The following is a 15,475-nucleotide window of genomic DNA, read 5'->3' as shown; positions in this document are numbered from 1 at the left end:
CTAACGTTCCCAGCCAAGTTGCAAAAACTCTTGAAGATCGGGGACCCTATACTTTGGTATCTCCCTGGATTTTAGCACAAAGCTGTAAGCCATAAATGGCCTGATAACATACCAAGTCTCACCAACAAAATAAGCCCATGGTTAAAACCCATGCCTATTTTTTCAAATCCTAAGAATAACATGCTGACTCAAGAAGAATATGTTAAGGATACAGAATTGACCTTAAAAAAAATAAAAAACTTTTTTCAATAAACCAATAATGAACTAGCTGAAAAAAATCTGGAAAAAATTCCATTCACAGTAGCTTTAAAAGAAATCCTAAGAATCAATCTTAACCAAGGAAGTGAAAGACCTCTACGATGAAAATTACAGAACATGGAAGAAATAAACTGAAGAAGACAACAGAAAATGAAAGAACATCCATGTTCATGGATCAGCAGAAATAATATCATTAAAATGACGAATCTGTTTACTTCCTCACTACTAGGACAAAATATTTGATACTCACAAGTTAAAGGAGAAGAGATTTACTTTGGCTCATAGTTTGTAGAGGTTTCAGTCCATAGTTGGCTGGTTCCAAGGCCAGGGAGCATGGCAGAGAGGCATTGCAAAGGAGAAACATCTTCTGGCCTGGTGGCAGAAAGTAGAGAGAGATCGAGGGAAGAGGAGGAAGACAGACCCTTCCAGGCCGCAAACCCAGTGCCCCACCTCCTCCAAACGGCTTCACGTCTCAACATCACATTTGCTGTAAATTCGACAGTAGACCAGTCCACTGATGAGTGTCACACCTCCATGATCCAATCACCTCCCCAAAGCCCTACCTCGGAGCACGAGGCTTGCGGGACGACATCTAGGTATAAACCATAACAATGGCATATTAGCAAAAGAAACCTACCGATTCAGTGCAATCCCCACTAAAATTCCAACGAAAACTAGAACTAGAAAAAACAATCCTACAATTCCTATGGAAACACAAAAGATTCAGAATAGCCAAAGCAATCCTAAGCAAAAAGAGCAGGGCTGGAGGCACTGCAACAGTCCCTGGTTTCAGATGTCACTACAAAGCCATAGTAACAAAGAACAGCATGATACTGGCACAAAGATAGACGCAGAGACAATGGCAGAGAAAAGAGGACACAAAAAATGAACGCACCCAGCTACAGCCAACTGATTGTTGGCAAGGAAACCAAAACCTTATATTGGAAAAAGCCCTCTTTACAAGTGGTGGTGGAAAAACCAGGTATCCACGTGTTAAAGATTGAAACTAGACCATCTCTCACCCTGTACAAAATTGATTAAAAATGGCTCAAAGACTTAGGTATACATCCTGAAAATTTGAAACCACCTGAAGGAAACATAGGGGAAACACTTGAAGCCACAAGCACAGACAAAGTCTTCCTGAAAAGGACTCCAATAGCACAGGAAATAATAGCAAGAATCAACAAATGGGACCACATCAAATAAAAAAGTTTCTGCACAGCAAGAGAAACAACAGTGAAGAGACAACCTAGTAATAGCTGGGATATACAAAGAACTAAAAAAACCCCACCCCCAAAGAGCACAACCAATAAATGAGCAAATGAATTGAATGATTTTCAAAAGAAGTACAAATGGCCAGGAAGTATATGTAAAGATGTTCAATATTATTAGCCATTAAGGAAATACAAATCAAATCTACATTGAGATTCCATTTTACATGACTCAGAATGATTATCACAGAGAAAAGTAAGGCCATAAATGTTGGCAGGAATGCAGGGGGCAGGGACCTCATCTACACTATTGCTAAGAGGGTAAATTAGTACAGCCTCTATGGAAATCAATGTGGAGAGTCCTCAAAAACTAAAAATTGAGCAGTGCACAGTGGTGCACAGCTGTAATCCCACCACTGAGGCTGAGGCAGGAGAATCACTGCAAGTTTGAGGCCAGCCTAGGCTACACAGTGAGTTCAAGGCCAGCCCGAATTACAGACAAAGATCCTGTCTCAAACAAACAAACACACACACACACACAAAAACAAACCTGAAAATAATGCTATCATTTGATCGAGCTATGCCACTCCTTGGCATATACCCAAGGGAATTAAGTCAGCTCACTGTAGGGATACCTACCCTACCTTATTTATTGTGCTGCAATTCACAAGGCCAAGATAAAGCACCAGCCCATGAACAGAGGAATGAATAAGGACACTGTGGTATTATATGCACCATGGGGTATTATTCAACTGTAAAGAAAAACAAAATTATGTCATTTACAGAAAATGGATGGAACTGGAGATCACCATGTTAAGCAAAATAACTCAGGAAGACAAGTTTTCCCTAACACGTAGAATCAAAAAAAGAAGAAAAAAGATGACATGAAAGTAGAAGGAAGATTGTATTATTAGGCAAGAGGAAGGGAATACGGGGGATGGGGAGGGGTAGAAGAGAGGGGAATGGAGAGGTAGATATGATAACAATATATGCATATATGAAGTGCCATATGGAAACCCAGTATTTGGTACAATTAATAAACACTAATAGAATATTTTTTAATGAAAAGGAAAGGAATATGTTAATTCCTGTCCGCTGGGTTTTAAGCACTGTAGCCTGCGCTCTGCATCCTGTCAGGCTCTTGCTCTTCCTGTCTGAGCCTCCCTCCTTTCTTGGATCATCTTATCTACTACACATCTGAGTTGAAGCAGCATCTGTGTTTGATCCTTGTGTCCTGCCCACCCCTGGGGCCCCAACCCCAAACTGCAGTGCAGAGAGGAAGTCAGCCCAGGCCAGAGGTAGTTTCTGTCTTTGAGTCAGTGTGATGCTGGGGGCCTTCAAGGCCCTGAGGAAGAAGGCTGTGATCTGCTGTCAGGGCTGCCCATCTTCTGGGAAGCTGTGCGTTTCCTCTGGTTCTCTTACAGCGCCGCCAAGTCGCAACAGAACAAGACACCACAGGAAGCCCAATGTGGAGCTGCTCCCTCACTCCAGTTGGGGCTTATCATGGGATCCCCCTCACAGGGGAGCAGTTTCACTAGAACCAAGTCAGATATGCAGATTTCACTACAACTTTTTCCCACCAGTCTTCTGGGTGGAGCCACCTTCTGTTCAAACTTACTTCTTCTCTACATGGAGTTGCTATTGGAATGACTAATACCCGCATCATTGCCAGGCTAGGAAGCAATTATCTGGAAACAAATTCATTTCCTGACTCACCCAGCTAATTTAGCCTGTAATCTCCAACCCCGAAATCAGCAGCTACAAGGAACCAAACATCCCATAGAAGAGCCTGCTGTGTCAGGAGATTATATGCCTGGTTTAGGTGGATCTGAAGAGTTATTGCTTTAGCCTGTCTTACTCAGTCTGTCCTGTTCTAATCCTGGATTTCTTTCCAAAAGACACATGGTTTCCAGTATTAATTTATTTACCTTTCACTCCTTTGTGTGACATGTGACTAACACCATGGTCACTGGTCACTGGCTCCCAGCTGCCTGGCCCCATTCCTTCCTCTCTCTGCTTTGTCCTAGAGATGCAAATTCTCCTCCTGTCATCTTTCTATTCTGTTAGTTTCCTTCGACTGCAGCCACAAACCAGCACAAAGCAGACGGCTTAAAGCAGCAGAGATGAGCTAGGGGTGTAGCTCAGGGGCGAGCACTTGCCTAGCAGGTGTGAGGCCCTGGTTTTTTGTCCTCAGCTTTGCAAAATACAAACAGAAACCAGAACTATGTTCTCTCACAGTTCTGGAGGCCGGAGGGCTGAAGGCAGCATTGCTGAGTGGAAATCCAGGTGGCAGCAGGGCCACATTCCTTTCACAGGCTCCGGGAGACTCTGCCCCTGGTCCACTCCAGCTTCTGTGCCCCTGGTCCACAGGCTCTGGGAAACTCTGCCCCTGTCCACTTCAGCATGCCTTGACCTGTGGCCTGGGGCCTCTGCCTCCGTGGTCACTTTGCCCACTCTTTTTGATGTGTCTCTCTTTGCCTCTCTCATGTAAGAATGCTTGTGCTGACATTTAGGGCACATCCAGGATATCTACCACCATCTCTCCATAGCAAGATCCTAACCACATCTGCCAAAACTGCTTTTTCCTTGAAAGGTAAACATCCACAGGTCCCATGGAACAGAACCAGGCACCTTTAGGTGACAGTTATTCAGCCAGATACACTTTGCATTCCCTGCTTCCCACCACAGCACAGAGTATTTTTCATATCTTGAGTGGAAGACTGATAAGAAAGATAGAGAAAGCGATTTTAAAGGAAGCAGAAAACAGGGAGTCTTTCTTGGGCTGTTCGTTACTTCTGGGGACAGAGTGACCCTCTCTGGCCTGGGTTCTGAATTTCTGCTTCCTGCTTGCTTTGGATATACAAGGTGGCAGGAGGCGCCAACCTCTGGAAGCCAAGGGGGACTCAGCTGTGTGCCCCTCCTCCTTGGCAGCCAGGGCCGCGAGGTGACATCGGCGCAACCACTCCCATGTCCTACGTGGCATTTGTGACTTCTGAAGGCATGGGGCACAGGGATGGGGAGAGTCCGACGGAGGTGCTTGCTGGCCCAGAGAGCCGAGATCAGGGCAGCCAGAGCCAGTGCCCAGCCCCCACCTGCACCGCGCTGGGCAAGACAGTGCCGCAGGTGTCCTCTGCTCCCCAGCCTCCTGCCGTCCTGCCCCAAAGCCACACCTGGTTCTCCAACATTCCTGCGCAGTCTCTGAGCCACTGAGCACCCCGCCAGGACATTCCTTCTCTGTTTAAGTTCACCCTGGGTGGCTTCCCCACCGTAGGTACCGCCAGGGCCTGAATAAAAACTTCAGATCACAAAGCCAAGCATAAAACATGATTCAAAAGCTTTCTGAAAAACCCCACATGAAGGTGCATGTATACCTACTGGTAGACGTAAGGTCAGAAAGGGAAACAACAGCATGTTCTGTAAAGTGTAGGCGTAGATTACCTCTGAGGAAGAGAAGCCGGGAGGTATGAAGAGGAAAGAGGAACTTTTTGAATTTTGCTTTTTTTCCCCCTTTGCACTGGTGGGGAGTAAACCCTGCCCGTTCTCACTGACCTACACCCCCAGCCCCAGCCCTTTTTATTAATTGCTTGATTTTTTAATTTTGAGACTGGGTCTCGATAAGTTTCTCCAACTGGACTCAAACTTGCAGTCCTCCTGCTCAGCTTTCCAGAGTGCTGGGATTGCAGGCACGCACCACCAGCCTGTCCACTCTATCTTTTTTGTATCCTTTGTACTTTTACTAAAATCAGTGAATTCCTTCTGTAGTAAAATACAGAAAAGGAAAGAAAGAGACTCGCTGGAGTGGCACTGTGGGGCACAAGTGCCCAAGGAGCAAAAGCGAAAAAGGGAAAGGCAGGCATTCTCAGTGGCACAGACTGCAGTGCCAGGGAGGGGACTGCCTCAGTGACTGGGCATCATGGTCACTCAGATGAGTTTAGCAACTGGCGGTCTTCAGCAAGGCCACCTGCCAAGTGTGCTGACCTCAGGCATGGTGCTTCCTTATTTATCCTACTGTTGTTTGTGTTGGTGCCACTGCACACCTGTGCAGGGCATCCCCTGGGAAGCTGGTGGCTGGCAGCAGCAGTCAGCTGACCAGGCACTCCTGCTGCCCCCATCCGGGGCTCCCTGGAATTTGTTTTCTTTTGTTGGCAGCACTAGGGATTAAACCCAGGCCTGCAGGCATGCAGGCAAATGACCCACCACTGAGATACATTCCCAGCCATTTTTAAATTTTATTTTGAGATGAGGTCTCCTCAAGTTGCCCAGGCTGGCCTTGACCCGCAATCCTCCTGGCTCAGCCTCCCAGGTGGCTGAGATTACAGTGTGTGCTACCCTGCTTGGCCAGGACTCTCTGATTTTAATTCACTTGCAATGTGGAAAACCTTCGAGCCAAACACCTGGAGAATCTTTATCCTTTGCTTTATTCAACTCACATTAATTGATTACAAAGCTAAAGGGAACACATCTTTACTCCCTAAAGCCCATGAGTTTTGGAAAGACCATTAGATTTAAATTTCTGCTTTATAACAATATTCTCTGGGCTTTTGTTTCGTTATCTGTAAAATGGGGATAATGATGTGTTTACTTTGAAGAATTTGTTAGGAGTAATAAATAAAATGGGGCACAAATTAAAGTGTCTGCTACCCTTTAGGTGTTTCTGATTACCGGAGACCCTCAGTCTTATAACATGGTCTTTGCTATGGTCTGAATGTTTGTGTCCACCCAAAATTAACAGGGTGAAATCTAACTCCAGACACAACAGTACTGGCAGGTGGAGCCTTTGGGAAGTGATTAAGTCAGGAGGACAGAGCCAGCGATTCTTAACTGGGAGCAGTTCCGTCCTCCAGGGATGTTTGGTAATGTTTGGATACTTATTCTTTTGATTGTCATGTCCGGCTAGGTTGCTACTGACATGTCGTGAGCAGAGGCTACAGTGTGCAGGACAGCCCCAAACCAGGAGAGCTCTGGCACAAAATATCAGCAAGGCCACTGCTGAGACACTGCAATAAGCCAACATTTTTTTCAAAAAGATGTTTCCTTAGATAATCAGCCCTATGATTCCTTGAAAAAAGTGTTGGATGGAAAAACATTTGGGAAATGTTGCGCTCTCTCCCTCTCTCTCTCTCCCTCTCCCTCTCTCTCTCTGACTCATACACTGAGAATTTGAGCATTAAACAAATATATTTTACCTAGTATTTCCCAAACCTTACTAACATCTCAAGGGATACCATACCTCATTCTACACTAAAAAAATTGCATATTAAGTTAATATTACTGCTGCATGGCTTGTCTGGCATAAAGACACAGAGGGAGAGAGGAGGAGAGGGAGAGACAGAGACAGAGACAAAGAGACAGAGACAGAGACAGAGAGACAGATAGAGAGACAGAGAGAAAGTAAGAAATTGGTTCAGGAGCTTCTGGGAAGATGGTGGAGTGGTAAACAGCAGCAAATCAGCCTCTCTGAGATTCAGAATCCAGACACTGGAAAATAACAACTCGGGAAAGAAAAGAAGGTGTGAGCTGGATCCCCAGGACCCAGGAAGGATCTGAAGGGAGAACTGGAGCCTACAGGGGAAGTGAAGAGACAGACCTCAATGCAGAAAGAGGAGGTGGCAAGCTGCGCTTTCTCCCTGACTCCCAGCTGAGATGTGAGACAGGAGACTTGAATCTGCAGAGATACAGTGAGCACGGGTGACTGCAGGGCTCTCCATGGAGAGACGCACTAGTGGAGCGGAGCAGTGGATGCTGTGAGCTACAACAGCTGGTGAATGACTCCAGTCCAAGTGTCCTCTCAGGCACAATTTTAGGAAGGAGCCAAATGAATCTAGGACTCCGAGCAGCTATGGGCTGGCTTCAACTCAGGGCTCCCAGCAACTGGGTGAGGGACAACCACAGGAGCTGTCCAGGGTCAGGGATCTGAGGGGAGGCCAGCAAGAGACACCCAGAGTGTTGTAGGCTGAGCAACTCAGGCCCCAACCCCACAACCAGAGGCCAGGATCAGCTTGAACGGGCACCCCACACTATCCCTAGTTCGGGCTTCCTGGGATTATCTAGTACTCTGCCCTACTACATGCTTGCTGGGATCATCCAGCATGGATCTGGGCTCTCACTGGGCTCTCACTTTGTCTACCAGTGACAGTGGAGACATCTCCTAAAGTGGACACTACCTCAAAACTGTAGACATCAGAAGATAACCATGGGTTTGCAATCACAGAGAAATCTTTTTTTCTTTGCTATTTTTCTTGATTTTTTTTTGTTTTTTTCATGAGTGTAAATATTGTTTGTAGGGAACAGGGAGAGAGGACGTTACCAGAACCTCTGCAGTGGGTCCTGGTCTCCTGTGAGCCACGGCAGCACAAGGTGGATTACAGGAAAGGCAGAAAAATGAGACTGAGAAGAAGCTGAGCTTTGGGTCTGATCAGTGCTGCTCTGGGCGGCAGAGACAAGAGCCCCCAGTTTACACCTTTATTCAGTACATCGGGACAAACAGATGTAACAAATGACTTGCAGAGACTTCAGTACGTCCGCGTAAACAAGATGTAACAATCCAAGAACAAGGAGGAACTGAGTAGATGTTTGTTCCTCCCAGGATGTTCTCAGCTCCCAGGATGTTTCTTGTCCTGGAGCATCACAGACAGCATCACCAGATCACTGAGGTCTCAGTTGTGACCGGAGGCCAAAATGGAGTTATGTCTCAGAATGCCAGAGCTGGGCTGTAGGCGGGAGAACTAGGCTGACCAAATGATTTTTCCCTAAAATTATGTAGCATTGCTCCCGATAATTGTTTTTAGTTTTTTAAAATTTTGTTTAGTTCTTGTTTTTATATTCCCCTTCTTTCTTTCCCTCGTGTCTTCTTTACCAGTTTCCCAAAACTTGGATAATCTTTCTTTGTTCTTCTGCCTTGCTTCTAATCTCTTTCTCTTCTTTTATTTCTCTATTTTTTCCTCTTATCCCTTTTAAATTTTCTCCCCTGCAGGTAAAATTGTTCTTTTGAGGGGTTATTTACTGTATATAATTTTCTGATTTGTTTTACATTTTGTTCTATAACTATAAATGTTGTAAATATTGTTAAATGTAGCAAATTAAGTTACCATAGTTTGTCATTTTCTACACTGTACTTGATGCCATTGTTATTAATGATTATACTACTTTAGCCAAGGTGACATAATTGTTGTAATCAGTAGTCCTTCCTTATATGCCAATACCAAGACTGTCTGGGGGTGATAAACAATAAATACCATAGTGCAGTACAAAAGAACTGGCAGAGAACTTGGCTAGACCAACAAGGCAGCAACCTCTCATCCCTAATAAATTGAAGAGGCAGAATCTTAAGACAGACTCAAAAAGCCACCTATACCTAGAAGACATCTCTGAAAAGTATCCATATCCTAAGGAGGTCTTGATACAAGTAATAAAGCTACATACCATAACTAATTTACAAGCATCAACACAGAACACAAACTTTTTTCCCTCAAATTCTTTTATTGGTACATTTTAGGTATACAGTACGTTTACATTTATCATTGGGTGCTTGAACCTGTATATGATGTATCTTGGTTCTAATTTTTTCCCCATTACCTGTACACCCTTCCCTATTTACATGGACTTCGTTTCCATTTTTTTCTTTTCTCATAATTTTTCCTTTCCCTTCTTTCCTTTCCCCTTCCCCTCCCATCACCCCTACCCCTTTGGACCTTTTCTTCCTATTTCAAATTATTAATTATTCATTTTAATCATTTTAATCCTTATTTACACTTTCAGTTTCTCACACTAGAGAAACTATTCGGTATTTACACCTGTGTGTCCTGTTTATTTCACTTAAGAGTATGGCCTCAATATGCATCCATTTAACTATAAATGTCTCTAGTTTCTCGTTCCTTATGGCTCAGTAATACAGCATTTTATAGAAAAACCCCATCTTCTCTATCCAGTCTCCAGTTGATGGGCATTTGGGCTGTTTCCAAGTTTTAGCTATTACAAACTGTGCCGCTATAAACATAGGTACACATATATCACTGTGGTATGATTCTTTTAATTCTTTGGGGAAGATCCCCAGCAGGGGAATAGCTGGGTCAAATGGGACCTCTAGTCCTGGTTCTTTGAGGTCTCTCCACACTGATTTCCACAGTGGTTGCACCAGTCTGCACTCCCACCAGCAGTGGAGCAGGGTTCCTTTCTCCCCACACCCCTGCCAGCATTTGTTATTGGCTGATTTCTTGATAGCAGCCATTCTTTCGGGGTTGAGGTGGAATCTCTTTTTCTTCCCCCCCATTAAGTTTATTGGTACATTTTCGGTATAAAATACAGTTACATTCATCATTGGGATCTTGTACCTGTACATAATGTATCTTGGTTCTTATATTTTTTCCCCTTCCCCTGCCCTCCCTTCACCCCCTCCACCCTTCCCTATTTGCAAAGACTTTGTTTCCATTTTTTTCCTTTTCTCATATTTTTTCTTTTCCCTTCTTTCCTTTCCCCTACCCCTCCCACTTCCCCTGCACCTTTAGACCTTTACTTCCTATTACACAATATCAATTATACATTTTTAAAATTAAAATATCAAGACCTAGAAGACATTATCACAGATTTTACAGAATTTAAAGGATATAGAAAGCATATTTCAACAATCTGTTTTGAAATAAATTTGACAACTTCTAAGATGTACCTTGGAAGACAAATTAATGAAACTAACTCTGGAGGAAATATAAAATTTCAATAGCACCTATTAAAGAAAGTATATTCCTAGCTTGAAAACCTACCTATATGACAACAGCAGGCTCATATACATTTTAACTGATAAATTATATCAAACATTTAAAGCAGAAAACAAAAGGAACACTTCTCCCCTCATTTTAGGAAATCAACATTTTGCTAATTCTAAAACTGGATAAAGATAATAGAAGCGAAAAGTATGAACATAGATAGGAATTTGTTTAACAAAACAAACTATCAGAAGTCAGATCTGGCAGTATGTAGAAAGGGGTTTTCTTATAGGGATGGCAGTGTTGGTTCAGCATTGGAAGATCCACCCCCAAAAGTCATCATTTTAACAGAGGAAAGGAAAAAGCCATATAATCCTGTCAGTAGTTGGAGAAAAAGTATTGGACTAAATTCCACAGCTGTTCATGGTAAAAGCTATCAGGAGACTAGAAGTAGAACAGAACCTTCTCAACAGATCAAGGCCATGTACTCCATACTTCCAGCAAGAACGCCTTATATGGATGGAGAAGATACAATGCTTTCTCCTTAAGGTGGGGAACAAGGGCAGATATTCTGGTTTTGTTTTGTTCTTTTTTGGTTCCAGGGACTGAACTTGGGACCTTGCGCTTGGGAGGCAGGCGCCGGAACCACTGAGCTAAATCCCCAGAAGGGCAGATATTCTTACTCTTGGAATCTCAGTGTTGTTTTCATCTGCATCTCTCGAATGACTAGTGATGTTGAACATTTTTTCATATATTTATTCGCTGCTTTTACTTCTTTGTCTGAGAAATGTCAGAACACAAATTTTTTAAAAATAGAAAATAAGAAGACACAGAAGCAAGATGCAACCCCAAACTAGCTTTCCCAAGGCAAATTCAGGGGGCATTGAGGTGGAAGAAATCAAAAGCCACCCAGCTGAACTTTCTGAAATGGTAACAGCAGAAGGAACAAAGAAGATGAATGAGTCTCTAGGAAAAGAACGAATCAGAAATAATTACACAGATAACTAAAGAGATAATGACCATAATGAAGAACATGGTTAGTGAATTTAGAGCAGATATAGATTTTTTTTAAATACAGGAGCTTCAGAAAGTGATGGAAATCATGAGTGCCTAACATAGGAAAGAAATATATTCCATGAAACAGTCAAATGATATCCAGGAGATTAAAAATTCTATTGAAAGTATATGCAGCAGAATCAACCAATGCAAGGATAGAATGACTATCAGATCTAGAAGACAGGTTTGCAGTTAGCAATCATCAAATGAAAGACTTCTTTAAAATAGCAAGAGAGGGGCTGGGGATTTAGCTCAGTGGTTCTGCCACCTGCCTCGCAAGAGCAAGGTTCTGAGTTCGATCCCCAGTACCAAAAAAACAAACAAACAAAAACAAAAATAGCAAGAGACCATGAAAACTTAATCCAACAACTGCTGTATGATTCAAAGAAGAATAACATAAGATTGATTCAGAATAAATGAAAAATCAGAAGATAGCACAAAGGACATAAAAAAACCTGTTCATACAAATAATGGCAGAAAACTTCCCAAGCATGGAAAAAGAATTTGACATAGAGTTAAGTGAGGCATATAGAACTCCAATTAGCCATGATCAGAAAAAAACTACACCAAATCATATAATAGTCAAGATTCCAGCAGGCTGGGGATTTAGCTCAGTGGTGCCGCTGCCTGCCTTGGAAGCGGAAGGTCCTAAGTTTGACCGCCAGTATCCAAAAAAAAAAAAAAAAAAAAAAAGCAGTCCAGAAATTCAACACAAAAACAAAATATTAAAAGCTATTATTAGAGAAAAGAAACAAATCACTTATAAAGGAAAGCCCATCAGAATCATAACAGACTTCTCAACTCAAACCATTAATTCAAGGAGATCATGAAATATTTCAAGAGCTAAAAGAAAACAACCTCCAACCCAGATTGATGTGCCCTGCAATTATCTTTCAGAATTGATGGAGAAAAAAGATACTTCCATGATAAAGTACATCAGAAGAAATTCATGACCACCAAACCAGCAAGACAAAAACTTCTGCAGGATTTTCTAGAAAAAGACAATGAAGACAACAATTCCATGAATCCCAATAGAATGAATCCACCAGGCAAGGCAAGCAATTAAAAAGTGGGAAAAGTAAGGGAATCAACAACAGGGAAATAATATGACAAGGATAAATTGATACATATCAGTTATAACCATCGATGCAAATGGTCTCAATTCACCAATCAAAAGACATAGAGTGGCAGAATGGATCAAGAAACAAGATTGAACAATATACTGCATACAAGAAACACATTTAACTCAAAAAGAATTTCAATATACAGGTACCAAGCACAGTGCTGGATTGCAGGTATTGTGGGGTGAGTCATAGTTTACTCCGTACTAATTCCTCTTCTTCTCCAAACCTGCTTCCTATTCTGTAAATGTCTTTTTTGTATGACATGACCAGCTATCCATCCTCCTATCCTGTGTGCTTTTGAATTTTGAAAATTTTTTGTGAGTTGTATGAATGTAATGCTTTTTTGCATAATTAGAGCCAATTAAAAAATATATACATTTATTTTTTGAATGTATGTAAGATTGTCGAAGTATTACCAACCTACAAAAGTATATACATCAAGTATGCAGCTTCACAGATTTTCCCCAAATTCATATAACCACATAATCAGAACCCAAAGCAGAAGCCAGAAGAACATTGAGCCACAGGGTCCTGAGCTCTTCCCCCAGTCTCCGTCTCCCCAAGACTAACTTGGTTCTCACTTCTAGAAGGATCATTCGTTTTATCTGTTCTTAGCTTTGGAATTTTGCACAGTGGAATCATACAACGTATACTGTTCTCTTTTTGTCCGCCTTCTTTCCTTCTCTCCTGTTTGCAAGACTCACCCACACTCTTGTGGCCGGCACTCATTCTCCCTGCTGTGTGTGGCCCACAGTGGGGTTGCCCTTCTTTCCTCAGGGACTGTTGGTGTGTCCAGATTTTGGCAGACAGGGCGAAGGAGTTTGTTTACTGAAGTGATTTTAAGCAGGAGTGGTAGGTATTCTGCTGCGGGATTGTCATGTAGAGAGACGGTCTCCAGAGCAGTCCAGCCCCCATGGGTGTCCTGATAAAACTTTCTGAAAAACATCTGGGGCTAGAGCCATGGGGATTGCTACCCCACCGCCTTTAAACTGCCACCATCTGCCTGGGAGGTAACTTCTATCCTCAGTCTTATACCAAGCAATCTCATGTGAGTAATCAGGGCCCCATTCTGTCAATGGACTAGGAAACAGCACGGTGGCCAGGGCCTCCCACTCTCCTGTTCCCCTATTGGCCACCAGCTTAGCTTCCTGGTCTGCTTTACAGTTTCCTGAGTGGCTGTGGTGTCTCCCCTTTGATATCCCTGAAAGTACATGGCTGCCACCTTCTTAGGGGCCTATACAGCATTCAAGAGTTCAGGGATTTCCCTGACATATTTTGTTTTCCCCCCTGAGTTTACCAGGCCTTTTTCTTTATATAGAGCTCCTGATGCCAGGAAGCTCTCCAGTTAGTGAAATGAGCTCTGCTTTCTGTGCCAAGGTCCCTGTTGGCAGAGATGTTGCCTCCATGATGGAATGCAGGGTTACCATTGAGTACCCTTCAAGGGATTCTACCTCTTGCACAAAACTGCTACTGTCCGTGAAATACTTGACATTGGGATCACTGAGGAGTTGGTCCCTAAGTCTGGTCAGCTGGAGAGCCCCTCATCCATGACCTCATCTGGCTGGCCTGGCTCCACTGGATTACCAGGTTCAGGGTCTGGACCACTTCCAAGACAATGTGTGGATTTTCACATAACATCCCCGATATCTGGCCATCCGGGCCTCAGTTAACCAGAATTGTCCCTTGTACTCCATTGATGTCAGCACTGAGTGTGGCACTCGGACTCTTAATTCTTGTCCTATGGGACAAGAGGTCAAAACTGACCAAGGTCAGTTTGTCAGCCTCTGCCACTAAGAGGGCTATAGCTACAAGTGCTCACAAACAGGGTGGCCAGTTCTGGGTGACAGAGCTGAGTTGTTTGGAGAGGTCTGCTACTGGTCAATGCCAGGATCCCAGCATCTAGGTTAGAACTCCCACCGCTATGCCAGTACACTTGTGGATGTACAAATAGAAAGGCTTAGTCCTGTCTGGAAGTCCCAGGCCTGGTGTGTTGGTGAGGGCCCATTTGATTTCTCCAAAGGCTTTTTGCTGTTCCTGTTCCCATAACAGAGTTCTCATCCTACCTCCCCTCCTTTGTGGTCTTATAAGGGGTTTCTCCAAGACTGAGACATTACGTACCTAGATCCTCCAGAAACCTGAAGCCCTGAGGAACTCTCGGACCTGGTGTTGGGTTGCTGGAACTGGGATTGAACAAACTGCTTGTTTTCTCTTGGACCAAAATGATGTCATCCCTGTGACAAGTGGAACTGAAGTATTTAACTTTCTCCTGGAAAATCTGGGTCTTCTTTCTTGAGACGTTATAGCCACCCTCCCAAAGGAGAGTGAGGTGTAATTGTGTCCTTTCCATGGAGTCTTTCTGTGTTTGGCTAGCCAACAGCAGGTCATCTACATACTGCAATAATAACCATGTTGACCTGCAGGAAAGGCCTTCAGGTCAGTGAACGGTGCTGAGCCAAAAATGGTCGGGGAATTTTTGAACCCTTGGGGTAGCGTTGTCCAAGCCAGCTGGCCTTGGTCGCCATTTTCTGAATTTTCCCACTGGAAGGGAAAAAATTGGCTGGCTCTGTGAGGCCAGGTGGATGCAGACAGGTCTAGACATGTAAAGAAGGTTGCTTTGGCAGGATGAGGCACAAGAGAATGTAAGGGTTTGGGACAACTGGGCGTAGGGTTGATACACTAACACTGGTTCCCCTGTGGGTCTACCCCTGTGGGTCTACCCCTGTGGGTCATAGCAAATGGGTCCTTGCATCTCTTGAAGTGACATCTGCACGGTGCCTCCATGGGGCCTGAGGCTTGGGCTGCTAGAGGAGTTCTCTCAAAGGGTGTCCACAGGCAGGTGGGAAGTTAGAATGGGTGGCTCCGGGGAGGCCGCTGTTGGGGTTGTCTCCAGGGAGGCCTCAGAGGAAGTTGGGAGAGAGGCAAGCCCTGGGGTGCTGACTGGCTCTGGTAGAGCCTCTGTAGTGGGGGTCACAGTTGGTAGTGGCTGTGATGGATACTGTAGGACATATGGAGGTGGGACTTCTTCTGATTCCCCAGATAGAACTGGTTTGATTTTGGCTGACATTTGGAGGTGGCCATTATCCTAGTGTGGTGGATTAACTAATGCCCAACTTAGAAAGCCCAGCTG

General features: G+C 43.8%; 1 long non-coding RNA gene across 2 annotated transcripts in view; it reads right to left on the bottom strand.

The window, feature by feature from the left end:
- The window catches only part of LOC147822716 (uncharacterized), a 57,709-nt gene that overhangs the window by 25,666 nt on the left and 16,568 nt on the right, over window positions 1-15,475 (bottom strand). For both annotated transcript variants that reach the window (XR_015445335.1, XR_015445336.1), the window contains exon 2: window positions 509-630. This is a non-coding gene — a long non-coding RNA (uncharacterized LOC147822716). The remainder of the gene's footprint in view (window positions 1-508; window positions 631-15,475) is intronic.

This window comes from Heterocephalus glaber, unplaced genomic scaffold, assembly GCF_053883595.1.
Source record: "Heterocephalus glaber isolate CG9 unplaced genomic scaffold, H.glaber_assembly_v1.0 deba00001610, whole genome shotgun sequence".
NCBI classification, from domain to species: Eukaryota; Metazoa; Chordata; class Mammalia; order Rodentia; family Bathyergidae; genus Heterocephalus; species Heterocephalus glaber.
Note: the sequence above shows the minus strand (reverse complement) of the source record. Positions and strands in the feature narration are given on the sequence as shown.